This window comes from Copidosoma floridanum, unplaced genomic scaffold, assembly GCF_036245765.1.
Source record: "Copidosoma floridanum isolate Cflo_tuat_1 unplaced genomic scaffold, Cflo_Japanese_pri ptg000013l, whole genome shotgun sequence".
Taxonomy (NCBI): domain Eukaryota; kingdom Metazoa; phylum Arthropoda; class Insecta; order Hymenoptera; family Encyrtidae; genus Copidosoma; species Copidosoma floridanum.
The window spans coordinates 15,917,754-15,939,454 of NW_028321890.1; the positions used below are offsets into that span (position 1 = coordinate 15,917,754).

At 31.6% G+C, this 21,701-nt stretch overlaps 1 protein-coding gene across 3 annotated transcripts in view; it reads right to left on the reverse strand.

Moving 5' to 3' along the window:
• The window catches only part of atos (atos homolog atossa), a 76,438-nt gene that overhangs the window by 27,485 nt on the left and 27,252 nt on the right, over positions 1 to 21,701 (reverse strand). Inside the window, exons 1-2 of one of the 3 annotated variants that reach the window (XM_023392737.2) lie at positions 8,269 to 8,326; positions 5,322 to 5,386 (exon numbers count right to left, since the gene is read on the reverse strand). The exons of 1 other annotated variant lie outside the window; for it this stretch is intronic. The gene's annotated coding sequence lies outside the window, so the exon portion shown is untranslated. Of the gene's footprint in view, positions 1 to 5,321; positions 5,387 to 8,268; positions 8,327 to 21,701 lie in introns of those variants that run through there. One more of the 3 variants, XM_089590885.1, reaches the window with a different exon arrangement.

Here is a 21,701-nt window from a genome sequence, read left to right on the forward strand (position 1 = left end):
TAAAATTTTTTATTTGTAATGTTGGCTTTCAACACAAAAAGACAAGAAAAATCGGAAAAAAAAAACAAAAAAAACAAACAAAGAGATGGCGAAGCGAATGAAAGGGCCATTGATTTTTATTTGATAGGTAATTAGCCACGGATACGTGCACAAAATGCAAATAGAGCGTAAAACTCTTTTTCTGTCTGTCTCTCTCTCTCTCGGTTTTATTTTTGTACAAGCTGTGTGATAAATATCACAACTCGGACTGTTTTAATGCTGGGATTTAAAATTTTTTGTATGTAATTATATGTATTTAAAAGGTTATTTTTTGCCAATGGATTAAAAAAAAAATTCAGTATCATCAATTCAATACTGTAAAGGTGAAAAAAGTATATATACACGAAATGTAATATTTATTGTAACTTACATTTAAAATCTATTTTTTAATATTTTTTTTAAATATAATACATCGTTTGTGATTGAATCATTTTTTTCATCACGGTTATCAACAAAGTTTTTTTCTACAAAAATTACAATTGGAAAGAGAAAACTAATTAAAATTTAAAAGTGTCAAAAAATATTTATAAAAAAATTTACAATTTTTTTGTTTGAAGGATTTTTCTCTAAAAATGCATTGCAAGTATTTTTAGCTAAAAAAGTTTTTTTTATGTATATCCTGTTATAAATTGTAATTTAAAAAAAAAAAAAAAAAATTCGAGCAAAAATTATTGGTGAAAAATTTGAAAAAAATATTTTGAAGGATTCAAAAGCCTGTAAAATAATAGTAGCTAAGCCTGATATCATTGGATATTACTAAACATTAAATGTTCATTTCAAGTCGATTGTACGTCGCTTCAAATGAATTTCGATAGTGAAAACCATTATTATTGGTTATCTAGAGAAAATTACATAACTTAAGATCATAACACACATCTCGAGTGTCTCGATATGCACTGTATTTTAGCCAGGAAGTCGACGTCAACAACGACGTAATAAAAAAGTAACGTCACGCGATGATACAGTAATTGTACCCCAAGGTTCTTTATACAGGGATAAGTACGTGCACGTGTACGTGCGTGCCTTGCAGATATTATTATTATACAGATAAACGTCCGAGCATAGCTGGCGATTTTATATTGCAAATACAACGGAGGTAGGCGTCGTGAAGCCTAATGCTATGAAATTACATTCTATATCGAGGGCTAAGTGTATCGATCGACGAAGGCTACGAGATATTTTTATTAAAAACGCGAAACTCCAGGTTCTTGAAAACTCTTTCACCGATGTTGTGCAGTGTGCAGCCATAATGGATTGTGAGAGATAACGTTATTCGAATGAAAATTTTGAGATGTGAACTATCTTTAACATAGTAACCGAGTCATTTTATGATTTTGTCTAAGCTCCAGTTAAATGTGCTCTTGTATACTATTTATGAATGGTTAAAATTACGAAAGCGTATTCAAGATTGTTGTGTCAAAAGTTTGATTTTTTTTCGACATAGTTAATGGTAGGAAACAACCCTCATTGAGTTACAGTTTTTCGAATGTATGAAAAACTTTTCATATTGTGTGTACCCAAAACTAATGTTTAATAATGTAATATATCTAAAAATTTTATGATCGCAGGCATACTGTTTTATACCGAAAAGGAAAAAAGAGAGAGAGAGAGAGAAATTTTAGAGGTCAGATAAAATGTTTGCACAATCTTTTTGAAAAAAGTACAGTAAGACTACAATAGTAACTTGATATAAAAAGAAATGTTACCAAGACAGAGAAATAATTTTAAAAAAATTTTGGAGTACACTTTTATGTATTAACTTAAAAGGAAAACACAATTTTTGTTTACAACAACCACATACATCAATGGAGACCCCAATACTCATCTATTATTTTTATTTTTTAAATTTTATCATAATATGATTCAACAGTTGAACTAAACAATACTTAAACCCTATACAAGAGCACCGTTGTAATTAAGTAGAGAAAGACGAGTAAGGTAAGACAACGAGCCATTTAACGCATGCGCACGGATACATTGCAGTAACCTAACCTAATCTATATTTAAAATTTTTAAATCTATAATTTCAACTTTCCAAGAATTTAACCAATTTTGGTGTTATAAATCTATACAATATTTTTTGCTGATATCAAAGTGGGTTTTAAAATCGATTAAAATATTCCGTTCACTCGCGACCATACCGATGCAGATACCCATACCAAAAAATCATGCAGGGAAAAACAAGAGAAGCTGCCCAAGAGAAAATACAGACTAACTTAAGTTGTTAAAGTCGCTTAGAAGTCGTGACACTGCGGCTGCACAACCAAGAAGGCAATAAGAAGAAAAAAAGGACGGGGCAAGTGAGAGAGAATAAGGAACTGAGGTCGGGCCATCGTGTCAAGGCTGATGTTTATCGATTGGATAGTATCGACAACGAGCACCGACAACCACACACAAAAGAATAAACACACACACATATTTCTGCACACGGTACACACGCGTAGGTTTGCAATGGGTCCCAGTTGGGGCTCCCCTTTTTACTTTCTTCTATCCCTCGGCTCCAGTTTTACCCGCTCCGCGCGACGACCCCCCCCCCTTTTTTTTCTTGCCCGTCTTCTCCAGCTATACCTCTTTTCACTAGGGTCAAATTTGGTTTGGTGATTGAAGCCTTTAAAGATATGTGCTTGTGATGCTTCGTCACTTCAAGTTGGACTTTGACATGTAGGCAGATTTAATGCCGAAGATCGAGTCGAATTTCGAGAATTGCAGTTTGAATGAGGACTGCAGAGTTGCAAGCTTACGTAATTTCTACTAAAGATCTCAATATACGTGTGCTTAAGGGGAAAAATGCATTGTTAATGTTTTTCGTATTATAATCTAATGTAAAAGTTGCTTCCTTCCTTATAGTCAATTAAAAGTGGGGATGTATCAGTGCGTACTTGAAAAATCCCCCGGTATGTCTTCAATGTCACGTATCAAATGGGGTCAGAGTAAACCTGCTCACAGTTCGTTTTCTTCCAAAAACGAAAATTGCACTTCGTTTGACTGTGTGGGAGTAAGTATTCCAATTAAACAATACTTTGTTACAGTACCTATACCAGGTGTATTTTATTTTCAAACGATATTTCAATATAACCAGATGTTAACTTGGTTTTTAAAAATGTTCATATAAGTTTAAAAAAAAGTGAAAAAAAAAACGAATAACACACCAAGGTGTGATTAAAATTTGGGCAAAATACAAGTTGAAATTAATTACACACAAATATAGACGCTGTTCATATCTGATAACGAAATTCGCTATAGAAACAAGCTTAAAAAGATAGTATTATGCTAAAAATTTAATTAGATTTGAATACTTTAATAATAATTTTTCTTCATCAGACCTCGGTAAGAAAGTGAATTATTCTTACCGCAACGCGTACTACGCATCACGGAAGAAAATATAAAACGTATCAGATTCGTGTTAAGGAAATAAACATATAAATATGCGCGTTGAGATTTATTTTCACTTTTTTCCCTATAAATGTGTAATATACCGAGTAATATACCATTAATACCAAAATTCTTTTAGTAGCTTTTATTCATAATAATATTTACGTAATAATAATTAGCAAAGCAATATTTAATTATGTTAAAGCCTATGCGAGGCTCGTATATTCGTAGCTAAGAAGTAGAACTGCAAGTGATCTTTTTTATCAGTGCATCACGAGATAATTACTTTTAGCATGAGAAAAAAATATAAATTTTAGTAAGTAAAATATTAATAAGATTAATGATATCATTACGTTTTACAGGATTTCAAACTAAAATTGAAAAGAAAAAAAAAGAAAAAAAAACAATATGAACATACTGTGCGCAACAGAGAAAAGTATATTATACAAGTTTTAATAAATATATGAAAATTCCACTCAAATTTAATTAATATATCTACGCTTAAAAAAAATAGCAACATAAAATGAAGTATTTGAAAATACAATACAAAATAGTTTTCAACTTATTACAGCAATAAATGTACGTCACTAAGTCTGTTACTATTATAAGCAAAAAACAGAGAGTGGTAAAAAAAGCGTAACAGTGTGAATGTCAGCTTTGTTTGAAATGGGATGCTCAAGTAAGAGCCTTCAGAATACTTGAGGATCAATTTTACAAGACGTATATGTCGACGTATATTTCACTTTTTCCCAGACTATTATTTTTATTTCATTTTTGTCTACTACTTTTACTGCATTACTATTCTTATGAGAGTTAAAAAAAAAATTTTATTATTTTTTTTTTTTTTAGTATTATTATTTACATTAGTTATAAATTTCTACCAATTTTTTAGAAATAGTTGGTCGATAGTATAAAATTTGTTGAAAATATTTGATAAAAGTACATACTTAGGAATAATTAAATATTTATTAATATTTTCCATAGAAGTAACATAGATGCTTGTTAGTTCTATAATTCTATTACAATAATGTTTTAATTAAAGAAATTTTGAAAATATATAACAACTCGGGAAAAGAAAAAGCTATAAAATCATTTTGCCAACTTGACATTCCTTTGTGATTCATATGTATATTTTAGGATTGTTTATCGCATTTAAAGGAAACTGAGAACTTAAGTACTGATATGTAACACCCCAACACAACAACTAGTTCCTAACCAAAAATTACGTACTCTAAACGAATACAATTCTGTCATAGGTTTAACACTTATATACTCGAATGAAGATAATATGCTTGAAACATTGTTAAAGTATTCATTTGAGCAGTTATAAATGAACCGCTTCTAGAGTGCTATAAAATGCGTGAAGTTACATACATGTACGAGTACGGGTATGTTGAATCCATAATATAATATACGCTTTAGTAACATGAGACGCAAGAACAATTAATTGTGCTCCATTAGCTCGAGTAGAGGAGAAAATGTATACTTGTAACATGTAATCTTCTAAACATCTAAAATGTAATCATGGTTGTTGCCAAAATATTACGGATTTTTAATATTATTTTATATACCGTCAGAGCATTTATTTGAAAAAGTTTATTTATGATTGAAACTTTTGTGCTATTAATAGAATGGCAATAATTTTGTGTCAAAGTTATCGAGAAAAAAAACACACTTTCTAAACAGATATTTCAATTATGAAATAATTACTTTTCACTAATAATTAAAATTTTCGATTTTCTTACACCAATTACTAGTATATTTTTTTCTGATCTTCTTTCCTGGGTTAATGATGTTTAGTCTCAATTTATTTATATTTCACTTTTATCATCGAGTTTATTTAAACGATTTTTGATTTTGTATTTCATTGGTTTTATTTTCCAATTTTTTAACTTGAAACAAAAACTTACCGTCAATAATAAGCTGCTTTTAAACGCATTGAAACACAATAAAAAAGTTGAGAGCTTGCTCTTACCTGCAACAAAAAAAAAGGGTATTAGATGATTGTTAATATGTAGTATTTATTAGATAAATGAATTATTATTTTCTAATTTGGTTCATAAAACTCTAATGTTTTAAATAAAGAATTATCCCTAATTGTTATTAAATGTGGATTTTAACTTGGACAATTTTGCTATTAAAAGTTGACAAAGCTGTGTGTTCCACTCTAAATTAGTTTGTAATATAATACTGTTTCTCTATTTGTGGATAAATAAGTAACGAAAATACTTCATAACCTCGAGGGTTCCTAAAAATAAAAAAAAGATATCTGGTACGGATGCAAGTGTAAGGTACATGTTAGGAGTTATGAAGAGAAACATATACAGTTGTAAAAGACCAAAAGCATCTTTTTTTATGTAAATCATTAATTGTAAAAAAAATTTTTTTACTTGAAGAACTAATTCAACAATTAATATTGAAATCTCATTTGGCGTTTGAGATAATTTTTAAGATTTAAAACGGAAAAGTATAAAAAAGCAAAATAAAATAAAGAGTGATGAAGTTAAGCCTTTCCATCAATTAAAGAAATATTGATCCTACTTTAATCAAGATTAATTAAAAATGTTGTCAATAAAAAGAAAAATCTGATATTGAAAATCAGGGAAAACAGACAAATGATTTTTTTCTAATAATGATGCTAATGTAAAACTTGAATTCGTTTTTGTATTAATATACGTATATTATAATAAATAATAGTACTTTTGATAATATTTATTTGTGTATTACAAGATTATCTAATGTTCTTAGTTAATTTTAGAAAAAATCTCGAGGGTGGTGCCTGTGAGATAAAAAATAAATTCATAAGCGTAAAAAAACTGCTGAAGTTTACATGATTATACACGAAAGTGAAAGGGATAGGTGACATACCCAACTGTAGAGTGAGCTACATTGCTATATAGTGCGAGGGATACAACTGCTTTAAAAAGTTGGGGTTGTTTTTTAAAAGTATTACTTGTCTTAGATTGGTGGCATATTAAAGAAAAACTTAAATGCAACTGTAGTAAAATTAAAACAAAAAAGAGAAAACATGAAATAATATTTTAACTGATTCTAACAGTATTAGATTTTTTTTGTCCTTTTGTTTGTATGCATTTTGCTGATTACTTAATACAAGTGACCTAGTTAGTTAAATAAAAAACTTTAATAATATTCAGAACCAAAAAAAAATATTCCACTCATACAGAAAGGATTTCTTTTTAATGGTAAAAAAAATATTTATTGAGAACAATCTCAAGTTTCAAGATTCTTAAGGATGATTTATTTATTGACTATAAATGATCCAGTGTGTGTTTGTTGAAAGATGGATTACAAAAAATGTACGGTAGTAGAACGGAATGGCTCTATAAATAGCTTCCACGCATAGTATGATCAGATGCAGACTTAATATTCGTCGAATGGGAGAGCTTTAAGGCCTTTGTGCCAAAGAGAAGTAGTTTAACACTGTAAAATACTTTACGTTGTTTTAGTTTTGGGGAGAGTAGGGCCGAAAGTGCCGATTATATAAAATCGTCAAATAAATCAGGTAAAACTAATACTCATTATGATTTATCACATTTTCCAAGGGTTTTTGTAGAGAATAGCTTTTTTAAACATCGGCAGTAAGACACATCGGATCCCTACGGTTTACAATACTTGGATTTTTGTGTGCATTAAAATTGATTTCAATAAATAAATTATATTATTTTCATCATTTATTAAATTTTAATACTTCGTATACTAAACATGAATAACAAATAACTACTTTCATTTTTCTTGCTATTTTAGATATTATGTATTTTTCTGCATACATAATTTTTACTTAATTTCAATTATTTATTATACTGAGTTATTAAAAAACTTTTTTCGTAGACTATGAGACTAGAAGACGTAGAATAATCAATTTTTCTCTTAATATCAAAGGTAACTTTGATGGATTTCCTTTTTATAATTATTATCTAATTAATTAGTCGTTCTAGAATATTTACACTTAAAAAACTTGAAAACAATAAAATTTAAAACTAAATTTATCCTTTAGACGAATGATCAGAATAGCAATTAGGACATACAAACGTTAAGCTATCTTTATCTCCAACACATTAAAAATAAATCCAATTTTTGAAAATTTTACGTTTAATTAATTCTTCTTCAGTTTTCTCTTTCCAATTCTATTGTTAGGGGTTGGTTGTGCCGCGAAAAATTTAGCCCGGTTTCCAAGACATTAACATATTATTATACGTCAAAAAAAACGTGATGTATAGAAATCATTAAAATTGCATGGATTAAGATTTTTGATGTATTAGAAACTCTACAATGAGACGTCTACATCATTAACATAAAAAATGCAAACTTAAGACCAAAATGTATAAACAAAAATATTTACTTATGTGGTGCTAGAGGAGTCCCCACCCCCCAGACGTAAGCAGAAGTGCCAGACCATAAGTACGGCAAAGTGCGACGCAATGTTAACGTATAGAAAATTCTTTCTGGTCTAGAAATGTTTATATTGAGACAACACACTTCTAACACTTTTAGGCCTAGTATCACCTACAAAATGTGTAAAAAAAGTGTCCATTTTTTATGGTGTAATATGACCGATGGTCACACAGTGTTATAGTTAACAAAGATAACTTTAAGCTGCTCTACAGCAGTTAATTACATATAGTTTTAATTATTACATTTTTATGCATGGTTTGCATGTATGATTGATTTAAAAAGATTGTTCATTAAAAAGCTTAACTTTAATACTTTCAAGAAAATTTCTAAAATCAATGGTAGTTCCGATGATTAATTAATCGTTGGTCTAGTCAATTTTAACTTTTCTTTAAAAAATTTGTGTTGGTATTCTTTATACGATTGGATAAAAATTTTAGAACTTACATTGCTAACAACGTATTTCTTGAAGAAAGAGATGATGTACTTTTATTACGAGATTTCATCACATGTACATCGTAAACACTACTGCATCACGTAAAATTTTTTACTGTGGGCATAATGATTATTACTTTCTGCGATATTAAGATCATAGAAACATTTTTTATAATGCTAGTGGTTTTTTGTTTTTTAGAACACTTTTCTTCCCATGTGTATTCACTCGTTTCAAGCTGAATAGATTACTTTTTTTTTCACTGCGAAGCTGCAGAACTGCAATATTTTTTTTCAGTTAAATGTAACTACATGGGTATTGTTCGCAAAACGATCAGTTTATAAAAACTGCCGTATAACGTGCATCAACGCAAGAAACTCGGTCTCGTGTGCAGTCCTCGTGGAGAACATCACTTTACTGCTTGCAGCGCAGTGTAGGTTGCCAAGTGCCGAGAGGAGAGGCGCACACCGAGAAGGGGGGGGGCAGGTCGGGAGAGAGGGAACGCTTGCGCACATGTATCTGCATGCTACTTGTTGTACTTCCCCTTCTCCCTCCCTTGCTCTGCTCGCACGCGCGTGCACACGTCGGTACCTCAGCTGACCAAGCGGTCGAGCCCATCGCGCACAGCTGAGAAGGGACGATGGAGCCAAGATGGCAGCACAAAGACCGAACAGCTGATTGGCTTGACGCCTGCGCTTTCTTCGCCATCCGCACCGTCGCCAGAGCGTCTGCTGCAGCAGAACAGTGGTGGTATAATAATAACAACAACAACAACAACAACGGCATCACCACGCGAGTCCGCTTCGGGACTTCGCGCGGTGCGCATGTGTATCTCTGCACCCCCTTCTCCTCCCCCCCATCCATCACTCGTACACGAGTATATATATATATATATATATATATATATATACACAAAAAACGGAGCACGAGGCTTTTCGAGAGAGGGGAAGAAAGAGAGGTGATATTCTCCTGTATCGGTATCGAGTTTCACTTTGCATGCGCGCTTGGTGCGTGAATCTCTGATGCACGAGCGCAAATTGCAACGGAATACTAGAACCGTTTGACATTAACACGCGAAACTTTCGAAATTTTGCTGTATTTACGTTTATCAAGATAAATGTTAGCTTTTAAATCGTATAATGACATTGTTTATGCGAGATGCTTCATTTTATTTCGTAATGATGAAGTAATCAGTTCGTAATGAGTTCGTCGTAGACTGCGGAAATACATAATTTCTTTAACAATAAATAAATTTTTAGTGAGCATTACCTTTCTTTATGCAAGTAAATCAAGTTGGAAAACAATTAAGACTTGATAATTTACTAACATCTTAAAATATATGGTTTTATATTTTATTAAATAACCAATGCTTGCTTGATCCTACACTGAGAGAAAAAAATAATAAAAATTATGAAGAAATCCTAGCAAAAATTACCATTCCGCACAGGAAATCGGATGCAAGTTGGCAAAAAAGTAAAAAAATGTATTTTTTAATGGTATAGATTATTGTTTTAACACTAAAAATTGTAGTTTGAATGGTTAGAACAGTAAAAATTACAATGCAGGAAAGTAAAATTTACTAAACGATCCATTTAAGGTTAACTGTTACGGCACAGTAATTTTTACTGTTCTTACCATAATTTTAACTGTTAAAACAACTATTTTTACTGTTAAAAATAATAACTTTTTTTTTGCCAGCTTACATTCGATTTACTGTGCACAATGGTCATTTTCTGTTGGAATTTCTCTATAACTTTTTTTTTTTTTTTTCGCTCAGTGTACATGCCTTTGGGATCTAGCTATTAGGCAATAAGTGTATTCAAGTCAGATGCTCGTTATTGATGGACATTATTACTGGATACTAGTAAAATATGAAAGTTAAAATAAACCCAGGCCTTTAAACTGCATTTTACTGCGCACACTAAGGAGTATCAAAAATAATTAAGATGATAAAGAAGTTAACATCGGTTGTAGTGTGAGGCATACAACTACTAAGCGTTTGCTGAAACCAGGCGAATCATATAAGTAGTTGGGGCAGTCTATTTCCAGAAGCGAAGAGGAGGAGGAGAAGAAAGAGGTGCGCTGGCGTCGCTGCACGTGCGTATGCGATCAAATGGCTGATGCAGTGCATACATGTGTACACACTGATCACCAAAAAAGGATGAGGAGCCAAATTTAAGAGTCAAGAGAGAGGAAGAAAGAGAGCTTTTAAACGTGCCCAGAGAATTTATGTGTACGGGGAAATGGCAGTTTGCCTGCACAACTGTTGCAATCTCTTTTGCTCTCTTTTTTTGCATTTATTATACACACTTACAAGCTGAACAAAGACGAACATTTTTTTCTGGACGGTAGATTAATTTACATCCCATTTTTTTAACGATTCTTCTTTCCTTCCATCTATTTTACACTGTGCTAATGTAACTCAGTTCAAAAATTTTACAATACTATTTTTGTTCTTTTTTTTATCTTAGACATTATTTTAGTACTTCAGGTCCAAATATTAATCGTATCAGTTCTTAAATTTATTCAAAAGAGGTTATTCATATAATTTTAACATTCTCGATTTATAACACATGTATAGTGTTACAAGTTTTCTAAACTTAAAATAAATGTATGCAGTCTGCTAGTTGAGACAGGGTATTGATTAGACACGTTAGAATTATACACGTAAAAGCTATACGCAATGATTTACACAAAAACTTTTATACACAATGTATTTCAATTGTTTACATGATAATTTATAAAGTCCAATTTGAACACGTTCATATTGAACACAACTTTTTTTCTACACGAGAAATAAATAAATCTTAAGGCGTACACAAAATATTGTACACATTCAATAATAGCTATCACGTTTATTGAACACATTTTTTTTGTACACAGATTTAATTGTATACAAAAATTTAGTACACGATTAAATAAGTTTTTCACTTCAGTGATAAATGTTGTACACGGTAAGTAATAAAAACATTTTTAGTACACAGAGTTTTATCGGGATGCAAAAGCGTTTCGTACACAAGTTACTTCCGACGCATATTATCATTATATGTGCAAAAAATAAAATATACATACATGTACAATTTCCCACGGTCGTATACTAACTTTGCGTTTAAGTTTTCATGTGCATGACAGGTGATTACGTGGATCCAATACTTGACTTTGTTGCATTCAAGGTAATGAAATTACTTGAATGAAAATTTTGGGGGACATAATAAGGTAAGTGAAAGTATTAACGTTTTATCATTCATATAAAGGATAAATTTTGTTATTCAAACATCGGAGAATTATATATACATCACTTTTTGGTATGAATAATAATTATATACTTTTATAAACAAAATAACTATCGGAGATTTTTAATTTATTGTTTTTTTATTTATTTTTGTTTTTATTTTATTTTTTTTAAAGGTTGATGATGTAAAAAGAAATCAACAGTCTTGTGACTATATCTGAACGTATTGGATGCGTGTGACTGAATTTTTTCAGATTTTTGTCCGTTTACTCTTTTTTTACGGTAAAGCCATAAAAATTAAGTTTCCTATACAGGAGACATCTTTATTATAAATGATATAATAACTCCATGGAATTGAAGTGATTTGTATTTCATCTCATGTATTTCACAGATAACAATTGAATGTGAGTAAACTGTCGTTGATGCGTGTATCGTAAAATGCACGCATGCGTGTATTCTTCATCATTATTAGGTGCAGCTTTCGAAAATGAAGTGGTAATTCGAAGAAGAAGACGTCGACTAGTGCGTAAGTGTTTGTTTTATTAATTATTCTGAAAGAGTTGATGGAGTATTCAAGACAAATATACGGAAATTAAAAAAAATTATTGGAAAGCATTGGTTCTGCTTATTGTGATATTAAATAATATTAAAGACAAGTGCACAAACTTTCATCATTTTTACAAAAGTAACTGTAATCAATGCTTAAACATTTCATTACTTAACTATTAAAAAAGTAGTAACAAAATTTTTTGAGTGGTAGTTCCGTTAGTAAATGCAGAAATTACATAATTCGTTGTACTTTGCAGTTCGTGATACTATGTTACTCGGGGACGGGCAAGAGCGTGAGCTAAATGAAGTCGAGGAAGATGAGCCAGAACGTCCAGCAGCTCGGCAGAGAGGTAGACCTCGGGGAAGAGGTGCAGCTCGTGGAAGGGGTGCAGTTCGTAATGCATCGTTACTCAGAGATAGGCAACAGCGTGAGCCAAATGAAGTCGAGGAAGATGAGCTCTGGCGTCCAGCAGCTCGGCAGAGAGGTAGACCTCGTGGAAGACGTGAAATTCGTGGTAGAGGCGCAGCTCGTGGTAGAGTTGTAGCTCGTGGCAGACACGAACCTCGAGAAAGAGGTGTGCAACCAGCGGGAGGTCCACGTGTTCAAGCTTACCGAGTCCGAGGCCGAGCTGCACTACGTGCACAAGTTATAAGCGACAACGAACAACAGAGCGATAATGAATCTGTACAATCGGAAGAAATGATGGCTTTGGATGCATATGAAGAGCCAGTGGTAGAAGCTGAAAATGCTGAATTTAACAGAGATCTACTATCTCGACAGCTCTTACCAGTAGTAGCTGCAGTAGGAGATCTGGCAATGGAGCTAGATGCTCATGAAATGGATGCAGATGAAGTAGTGGATGATTTTCTTCGACAAATTCACAATGAAGAAATATCATTAGAAGTGGCAGAAGAATTAGAAGGCCATAGAAGACGTCTGTCTCTGGGTTTGTAAATTTATTTTTCTTTTTTCATGTCAACCGATCGTATCCAAAATAAAATAAAGTTCAAATATTTTGTTATTGTTAATATAAAACGGTAGGTCAAAGTACGGAAAATAGAGTTGTAAATTCCGAAACTGATGGTATAGAAGAAACGCATTTTCTCAATCTAGCTGAAGCTATTTCTCCACAACTCAATGAAGTAAATATTCATCCTGCATTGCCTGAAGAAGAACAAATAGAAATTGTAGATCAACTTCCTGAGGCAGCTCATAATCAACGAGATCCAGAAGTGCTTCATGGTATTGGAAATGTGGCACCAGCTGTAAATGGTTTGTATAAATAAATATGTAATAAGTGTAAACAAGTATTCAATTTTTGAGCATATTTTTACTTAATTTTTGTTCCACAGTTAATAATCAGCAGAATGAAAAAAAAAAAAAATTCGTCGAGCCGGTAATAAGGCCAGTAAGTAATTGTTTTTAAAATTGGTAGTTGTAAGCACTGCCACTAACAATAAATCACTTATAACAAATATTATTACAATATAACATCTACTAGCAGTCTGTAAATGGTAATGATTACGAACATTGCCTAATTCATTGATCTAATTTATTTTTATTAAATTTAAAGAATGTGTGTCTTGCTTGAGGCGCAAGAATGTGCAACTCCTGAGACCCTGCAGACATAGGCTGTGCACTTTTTGCGCAAACGAGTGGTTCAAAATGAAAAGACCCACTGGTATGACATGCCCTTACTGTAGGGGACTTGTAGAGTCATGGCTACCAAGAGCAATGATGCCTGATCTCAAGTAATAAAATATTAGCAATAAATGGAAAAAATATCAAAAATTTATCATCGATTGTTTTTAATACTAATTTTTTGTTTCAGTGCACCATTGGCTATGGAAAACAATGAAATCATTGTGATCAACTGATAACACCACATAAACAACAACAATATAAACGATAAAACTACAATTTTAGAGCTTAGTGATCCATGTAGATTGTAAGATTGCGTGTTCTACACACCATGCGCAAAAGAAAATTAACCCAAATTTTTTTATCACTGATATTTTTCAATAAAATATTTTAACACGTGTCTCATTGTAAATAAGTGTCTTATAATAGTTGTAAATAAAGAGATCCCAAAATTATTAAACGAGTACATATTTTTTCATAGTTAAAAAGTAAATAAAATGGCATTGCATTAAGTATTTGTGACGTTAATTTTTAGGAAAAGACCTGTTTCGTGCGACTTTTATGAAAAATAATTTTTGAAACGTAAACGCAATAGAAAAATAAGTTTTAATCAACTCTCATATTAACAATTTTTTTTTATGTAAATCGCTGTATAAGTTTTTATAACTTGTTCATAACTACTTATTTTTAACGCCCAAGGGTTGTTATGTAGTATTTACATAAGCAACGATTCCTAACATTTAGATAGACAGTCAACCATCAAAATTCTGAGAAAATTCAAGTATACAAGTCATGATTTCTTTCCAATTTCTGGTGACGACATTAATCAAGTAAAATAGTGGTTATAATTGAAAATTGAATGGCACAAAATAAGTGTTTTATACACATCTCCTTATTTGTTCTTCTTGACTACCATGTGTTCTAAATACTATATGAACTGAGATTCAAGGAACATTTGTTTTTTAACTTTTAGATAGTCTTTCAACGGTTAAAGTAACGAACCACATTTTTTGATATTTAAATTAAAATGTAACTTGCTAAATGTAATAATATTACTCTGGGCATGATCTTTGAGGCCTATATACAACATCCAACAGAATATCTATTTCAAATCTCACATTCACGAGTTTTTGTTCATAATTTTCAAGAAAAATCACAAGACTTTCAGATTGAGGAATTATTTTCCATTATTGCGTAAGATGTATCGACGTGCGAAAACTCTCAAAAAGTAAAGGTACGGAGTTTCTAGAAGTCCAAATAAACAAATTAATTAATGAAGAATATTTTGTAATAGAGGCTTATTTCCCAAGAATCACTGTATATATGTTGATATAGTGACAATTCAGAATATCAATATACTTGTATACTGTTGTCAATCGACTATTTAACATCATAAAAGTATACAATTATTATTTATGCCAAAAAGTGATGAATAAAATAAATGATAAGTGTAAGTGTCATTAGGACGTATGAAAAATAATAAAATGTATTTAAATTCATAATTCTCCGATTTGTTTGAATAACAAAATTTATCCTTTATATAAATGTTAATACTTTCACTTACCTGATTATGTCCCCCAAAATTTTCATTCAAGTAATTTCATTACCTTGAATGCAACAAAGTCAAGTATTGGATCCACGTGATCACCTGTCATGCACATGAAAACTTAAACGCAAAGTTAGTTTTTTTTTTTTTTTTATCGGGTTACCGCGACAGCCTATTGGCCCAGTCGCCGGGGCCACCCACTCACCACCTATGTGTGGGGGTGTATTGCCACACCCATTAAATCTTCTCTTTTAATTGATACCATACATATCATACCATGGGCACAGTGGAAGTATCTCCGGTGTAACACACCTTGTCAGTTAAGCTGACACTCTCTGCACCGGGGGGAAGTGCATCGGGTCAACTCGCCACTGTGTAGCCTGGGTCCGAAGCATCGGATCCAGGCTAATTAGCATCCCCGGAGAAGCCCCATGTTTCAGGGGCCACTCCTCGCCGGTAAGGCCGGCGATCCCTGCCTGGCATCGGGCCCACTAATCCCTACCTATTAGGCCCTAACACTGTTTCGCATTCACCCAGGCCCGAAGACCTGTGGAGCAAGGAAAAAACCCTGGAATTACTCTGAAGGAAAAATTCCACGGAAAAACCCGCCCCGAAACAGCCGGGGATACATAGGAACTTTTTCCGGTGAAAACAGTTTTTGAAAAAATCTGCACTCACCGGGAATCGAACCCACGACCCCTAGAACAGCGTTGTATCAGTAGCAAGCACGCTTACCACTGAGCCAACGCCGCTCCAAACGCAAAGTTAGTATACGACCGTGGGAAATTGTACATGTATGTATATTTTATTTTTTGCACATATAATGATAATATGCGTCGGAAGTAACTTGTGTACAAAACGCTTTTGCATCCCGATAAAACTCTGTGTACTAAAAATGTTTTTATTACTTACCATGTACAACATTTATCACTGAAGTGAAAAACTTATTTAATCGTGTACTAAATTTATGTATACAATTAAATCTGTGTACAAAAAAAATGTGTTCAATAAACGTGATAGCTATTATTGAATGTGTACAATATTTTGTGTACGCCTTAAGATTTATTTATTTCTCGTGTAGAAAAAAAGTTGTGTTCAATATGAACGTGTTCAAATTGGACTTTATAAATTATCATGTAAACAATTGAAATACATTGTGTATAAAAGTTTTTGTGTAAATCATTGCGTATAGCTTTTACGTGTACAATTCTAACGTGTCTAATCAATACCCTGTCTTTATTTATATATTTATGATTTTTAACATCAGACTTGTCAGATAAATTGAAGAAATAGACTTGATATTTAACGCAGGGTTGAAATATTTATAAAGATTCAACTATATTGCTGAATCACAAAAATTGTTCAACTTAATGACATAGTAGCAAACCATAAACACTTAAAGGAATAACTATAAAAGAAAGTAATTTTATTGAATATAATTCAATTTTAACATACTTAAAATATTATCATTCATTCGTTTGAACTTTTTCATTCCGATTAACATTAAAACGATAGGAATACAATACACGCAAAACTAATTAAACCACTTTTGCGAGTAGCGACGTTAACTGCAGAAAATGCAAAATTGCGTTATATGCAAAAAATTAGGGTATAATTAAATATACATGAACCAATGAATAGAATTAAAGAAATCATTGTGAAAATTAAATTTTTTTTTTTTTTTTTAATTAAAGTTCTACTGAATTCCAACATAATTTTAGTGATGAAGAAAAATAAAACAGTGCGCATATACGTATAGAGAGCATAAATGAAAATAAAAAGATGTGAATCCAGTTGAACAGCAGAAAGGAGACGAACTTGAAACTTTCACTTCTAGACCAAAGTGTGTCTGAGACTGTGTATAATGCGAATAAAGATAGAAGATAGTAGAACCATCGAGATTTTTTACTTCCCTCAAAGTTTTATGCACGTATACGGCTATCAATAAGCCACTATGATCTTCGCTTCTAGCGGCTACACAGATTATCTTTTACAGATGAAAAACTAAAAAAGCAATGTGTTAAGTTAGATAGTTGACAATTCATTTAAAAATGAAAAAAATATCACAATATATTTTCCCGATACAATATGTATATTTCATGAGTAAGGAACATGATTGGCTACAGTTGCTACATACTGGTTTCACAAATAAGTGTATGAAGAAGAGAACTTGCATTTTTTTAAAACAATACAAAAAAAATCCTGGTTCTGAGGTAATTCTTTTATTATTCTTTCGTCTGCGAGTAATGAAGAGTACTTTTTTGTACGAAAAGAAAACAAACTGTGTAAATAAATAGTATTTTTTTTGGTTAATATTTATAAGCAGGAGAATACAGGGTGATCGAACGATAAGAATATTCAAATGATAAGCACCTGAACAAAAATTGATAAGTTATCACCACTTTTTGCTCAAACTTTGAAATTTTTAGTAATCTACTCGTAATGATTCAAAAGATTTAGTAAAATGAAATTTATTAGAAATGGAACCCTTGTAAAATAAATATTTGTCTTAAAAGTTTTGAAAAAAATGAACTAAGTTACAGCTGAATCATTAAACAATCGTGGAAAAATTCGATTTGTTCTGAATCGTCATTAAATAAGTTTTTATGTTAACCTTGTAACTAAATTCAAGATACAGTTCTGTGAAACTTTTCGAAGTAAAGGAATTATTTTATGTATGTATTAATGAGTATATTTTTAAGCTAGTTTGTTTTTAAAACAACTTTAATATTAACTTTGACAAACTACTGAACTTTTAATATTTCCTCCAATGTTTGATGTCTTTATAGATAAAAATGAGTTTTTAAAGGTGATCACTCCACAAAAGTATTAATACATCGTTTGGAACAGTGAATTTATTTTTAAACCAAACTAGCACACGCTATTTCTTAACCGTAACAAAATATAAATTTGTAGCTCTTTCAAACCGTATTATGAATCTAGTAAATCACAAATTCACATTCTAACCTGTTTTCATTTCATCAAGCATCAGGAACATTTCAAACAAGACTTTTTAATAACAGTACACTATAAATATACAAAATTTACAATTTTTTTTACCGTGGATTTTGAAATTGCTTGAAACATAAAAATCGAAAGTGTCACATTACTTAATTATAACACAACTTCTCGAATTATGATCAGCAGTTTAGAATTTTTACAAACTTTACCTATTTTTTATTTACCTAAACAGTTCAAAAATAGATCCAAAAACTTATGTTAATACAGAGCATGCAAGCAGTCCAGATCCGTGTAAGTATAAATATAGCCTATGCACTTTTTTAGTTCATGCAAAAGACTCTAGGCTTAGCTATATAAGTAAGGAGGAGGAAAAGTTGTGTCCGCGCAATCGGCGCTATCCTTTCACTTGAGCGCGTGCCTAGCCAGATGCAACGTATTGCGAGAAAGAGTGCCTGTATGAGAGAGAAGGTACGAATACGGTAAACCATAGCTGACTGACAAAGTACTAGTAGAAGCCAATGATAGATTTTATAAAAGATCCTGAAAGATTGACAAAGTATCTTTATTTTTACTGTATATTATAAAATAGGTTGTTTAGCATATGATCCAATTCAGCACAAATGAATATTTTCTTACTCTAGAAGGAATTTTTGCTTACATGTTTTTGTACGAGTGTGCATTTGTTGTATAAGTAGAGAAATTGCATTCAACACATCACACACTATTGTGTGATATACTTGCTTTATTTACAACGTAGAAGCTAAGAGATTTGTTACGTTCTTTGTGAAAGTTGATTTTTGACCTTCGAACGATTGTTCATTTTAATTAAATGCGTAAAAGCATACATAGTCATGCTAATCAAATCCTCTATAATATGAAGAAGTCGAAAATCATGCCAGAGACTTTGTCTTTAAAGTACTACTCAGGTTTAGAAGTGACATTAATTTGATTAATTTTATTTCAACATAATTTATTATTAATTGTTTTTTTGTAAGATTAATTAGTAGTATTTTAATAAAAAAATAATCAGAAAATTTCAATCCAAAATGGTTCATGGAAACAATACTCAAATTATTTTTGCGTAAAAAAACTACCCACTATTGTTCTGGGATTCTTCCTCATAGCTAGTTTCTTACATTTTTTGTAACAAAATTTTGTTTTACTAATTTTAATCATTAATATTATTGTCCTCCACTGCATTACAAAAAAAAAGGAGTTACGCAATTACAAACGTATTTTCTAACAAAAAAAACAAGAATGCATACTCCGTGATGAAGAAGATACTTACGACACAAACATGCTAAAGTTGCCGTGTTTTCATAATCAAATAACAAAAAAAGCCATTACTTCTATCCTAAGAGAATAAATTATGATTATAATGAAAAAATACACTCAAGGAAAAATAAAACTTTTAAAAATTTGTCGTCCGACAAACGAATCCAGCATCAAAAGCGTATTTAATAACAAAAAATAATCTTCGTTTTCTCTAAATTCATTAATGCAATCCGGAAATATGACTGATTGCATAAATATGTCTACGTACATCAACGCACACCCCCATATAAAATCTTTAAATAATCATCCTAATACGGTTTTTTAGAGGAAACTTATTAATATTTTTAATTTTGTTAGATAGTAAGATATCCTAAAACCAAATAAAAAAAGCTGAAACTTAAATATTTTGAAAGTGGAATTTTCAAAATCGATATAAAAATAAATTAATTGACAAAATAGAGACATTACTCTCCCGGTAAAAATAGGTATCTCCCAAAATAAAAATAAATAAATGGGCGAAGGTTTATTAGAAGCAGTCGAGGTAATTATGAGATTTAACTGAATACATATACACAAAAACACACAGAAACACATTTACGTCACATTTTAATATGTGATTTTCCATGCATAACAAAGCTTTACTTATAAGTCAGCAAAAGCAAAAAATCTATTTTTCAAAAACTGATTTTAAAAAATAGATAAAACTACAACGTATTTAATAATAAATGGAATTCTTATTTTAAGCCGTGATAGATGATACCAAAAGAAGCAAATGCATATCAAAATTGATCGAGGAAATCTTTAGATACAATTAATTATGTATGTAAGCACACATCCGCATGTATTTTGTTGCATTCTTATTTTAACGTTTTTTATACAAAATACAGTGATATTTCAGATCTTATAACATAGAATATCTTCAATGATAACAAAAAAAAAAGAAAAGAAAAAAAAAAAACTTTTTGCGACTGACAAAACCGAAAGAAAAAAAAAACCAATTGATTGAATTGAAACTTTTTTATCGCTGATAGGTATCAAGCAATCAAACAAATGGGCTAAGGTTTAAAAAAATCACAGTCAAAGGAATCCTTAGGTATGATCAATCATACCATGCATAACATACATTTTTTATCATTATAAGAACCAACTATGAACGTAAACCTTTTGCTAAGACAAGACAGACACCTCTTTTCACCATATCACTTTCTTTCAGAGGTTTCATATAATGCAACCAAACGGCAAGCTAGTGCACATGTAAGTAGAGAGAAAGTCGAAAAAGAACGAATAGATATTTTCCCCTCCTCATTCCCGCGTTGTTGTCGTTTTTTTTTTTTTTTTTTTTTTTTTTCAGGTAACGCGTTTGAATTTCCTGTGTAATTATGCGAGCATTCTCGAGCTGTAAAAGCGTCAATTTCGATGAGAAAGTAATCCCTGATTAGTATAGTTAACATAATTTAACGATTAACATGTCACTGGCGCAAAACAGCTGAAAATGTTAATTTTCATATCCCCCGCAGTTATGTTAAAACAGGTACGTTCAATCATTAGCTTGACGTGAGACTGGATAATTGGATAACGAGCTTTATGAAAAACGCTGTAAATTTTCATTTCATCGAGTATATTTAACTTTCTCAACACATGCGATGTTTCACAAACATAAACTGTTATCATCGACCTCTACTACGTATGTACTATCACCATTAACTACCAATTTCTTACATATAATGATATATAAAAGAAATGAAGCCAGTAGCATTCAAATTTAAGCTAGCAGTTCGACTTTGCAATATAAATTTACCAGCCATATAGGCAAACATACTGCAGCCGTAATACGTTTTACAGTCATACCTACACATATTCTCGCGGTATAGACAGCAGCAGTAGCGAACGAGAACACATGCACGTGCGATTTTCGAAAGGCAAATTCAACGCTCTATCGCACTCCAGCCGCTCTCTTTCTGCCCCCTTGTAAAATAATAAACTGACTACGAGTGTATAGAGCTGTATATTTTTTAAAACCAGCTGCGCATGCGCGACCAATATTGCGTCATTATCAAAGCAATCAAATGGTTTTCTGACTTATCCCTCTTTCGTTATGTGTGCTTGATGGCCTCACTTGCATTTGTAACCCAACTTAATATAGGCTCGGTGTGAAAGGTGTTTTGTATGTGAAAAAAAAGCGACACATTTGTACGTGTGGGAGACTCGAAGGGCGTACGTTTTAACGGACTAACGCGGCTAC